Consider the following 2,596-nt stretch of genomic DNA (forward strand, 5'->3'; position numbering starts at 1 on the left):
TTCTCCTCAAGGCTATTCATAGCTTGTTATGATTCACACAGTTGAATGCCGTGACATAGTCAATAAAACACAAGTAAACATCTTTTGGGTATTCTCTGCTTTCACCCAAGATCTATCTGACATCAGCAGTGATATCCCTTGTTCCATGGCCTCTTCTGAATCTGGCCTGAGCCTGAACCTCTGTTAGCTCCTTGTCATTGTACTACTACATTGTTGTATGATCTTCAGCAAAATTTTACTTGTATGTGAGATTAATGATATTGTTCTTTAGTTTGAGCATTCTTATGGGTCACCTTTCTTTGGAATGATACACATATGGATCTCTTCCAGTTGGTCAAGCAGCAGTCTTCCAAATTTCCTGGCATAGACAATTAAGTGCATCCAGTGCCTCATTATTTTATTGAAACATTTCGATTGGGAGTCCATCGATTCCTGAATCCTTGTTTTGGGCTAATGCTTTCAGTGCAGCTTGAACGTCTTCCTTTAGCTCCATTGGTTCTTGCTCATTTGCTACCTCTTGAAATGGCGTAATGTCAACTACTGTAGTTCTTTTTTGGCCCAGTGACTCTGTGTTTTCATCTTCTTTTGATGCTTCCTGCATCATTCAATATTTTGCCCATAGAGGCTTGAATTTTTTCTTCATGTCTTTCAGATGAAAATATGCTGTGCATGTTCTTCCTTTTTTGCTTTTCTAACTCTAGGCCTGTGTATATTTTATTATAATATCTTACCTTTTTTTCTTGAACTGTCCTTTGAAATTTTTTATTCAGCGCTTTGACTTAATCATTTCTTCCACTTGCCTTAGCTCCTCTATAATTAAGGGCAAGTTCAGAGTCTCTTCTAGCATCCACTTTGTTCTTTACTTTCTTCCTGTCTTTTTAATGACCCTTGGCTTTCTTCATGAAGGATTTTCTTAATGTCCTCCCACAGCTCATCGGGTCTTCTGTTGTTAGTGTTCAATACATCAAATTTGTTCTCTAGATGTTCATAAAATTCAGATGGATTGGACTCAAAGTTGTATTTTTGCTCTTGTGGACTTGTTTTCATTTTCTTCAACTTTAACCTGAATTTACATGTGAGAAATTGATGATCTCTTGCTTGGTTTTAGCTGTTGATATTGAGCTTCTCCATCTTCTCTTTCCACAGACGCAATCCATTTGTGTATTCCATCTGGAGAAATCTATGTATATAGTCACCTTTTGTGTTGTCAAAAAAAAAAGGTATTTGCTATGAACAATTCGTTGGTCTTGCAAAATTCTGTCATGAGATCTCTAGCTTTGTTTCTATCCCCAAAACCATATTTTCCAACTACTGTTCATTTCTTTTTGTTTCTAACTTCTGCATTCCAACTGCCAATAATTATCAATGCATCTTGATTGCATATTTGATCAATTTCAGACTGAAGACCTTGGTATAATTCTTCAATTTCTTCATCACTATCATAGTTGTGTTGGTTGGATTTCCTTGAAAGCAAATAAATATAACATATCACAGACAGTCACTGTACTTAAAAATGGACTTTGAAATGTTCTTTCGGCAATGAATGCAAAGCCATTCCTTTTGATTGGGTCATTCCTGGCAGAGTATATCATATGATATTTTTATTCAAAATGGCCAGTACCAGCCCATTTCAGTTCACTAATGCCTATGATATTGATCTTTATGCGTTCCATTTCATTTTTGACCACTTCCAATTTTCATAGCTTTATACTTTGCCCATTCCAAAATCCAATCAGTAGCGGAATTTTACAGCGGCTTCTTTTCAGTCATGCCTCATCAACAAATGAAGATTCCAATGGCCCACAAGCTTTACCCTACTCAAGCCACTCCAATTCAACAAAGCAGCTCCTCCGTAGTCACTTTCTGAGTGTCCTCCAACCCGAGGGCCCATCCTCCGGCACTATCTCTGACAATGTTCTGCTTCCACTCATTTTGCCTTCAGTATCTGACAATATTTAGAAGCTGTGCATAAGCTTTTCCACAACTACTTCCTCTGAAGTGTGCAGCCAATTCCTTCTTCGTTGTGTGTTCATAGTCTAGATGGTCCATTGAAACCTGCTCACTTTGGGTGACCCACGTGGCATTCAAAACACCTGTGACATAGCTTCCAGCATCACAGCAACACGCAAGCCACCAAAGGACAACAAACGGATAGACAAGTGGTGGCAACCATGGTATATATTCTTCAACTTATGTAAGTCTCTTGACTTGCAGCAGTGTTTTGTAGGTTTATTTGTATAGGTTCTTTGTAAATCTGGTTATATTTATTCCCAAGTACTTCATCTTTTGTGTGACTATTGTAAATGGTATTATTTTCATAATATCCTTTACAGAGCTCCCTTTGCTGGTATAAAGGAATCCAACTAATTTTTTATGTTGATCATGCATCTTGCCACTTCGCTGATTCCTTCTATTAGTTCCAAAGGTTTTATTGTTGAGTGTTTGGGATTTTCAGTGTATCACAACATAGTATCAGCAGATAGAGATGATTCCCTTTCTTTTTTTTTCTTTTTTAACATTATATTAGGGGCTCATACAACTGTTATCCCAATCCATACACACATCAATTGTGTAAAGCGCATTTGTACATCGTTTC

Source organism: Echinops telfairi, unplaced genomic scaffold (assembly GCF_000313985.2).
Source record: "Echinops telfairi isolate 266 unplaced genomic scaffold, ASM31398v2 ScPeMD7_5592;HRSCAF=6446, whole genome shotgun sequence".
NCBI lineage: Eukaryota > Metazoa > Chordata > Mammalia > Afrosoricida > Tenrecidae > Echinops > Echinops telfairi.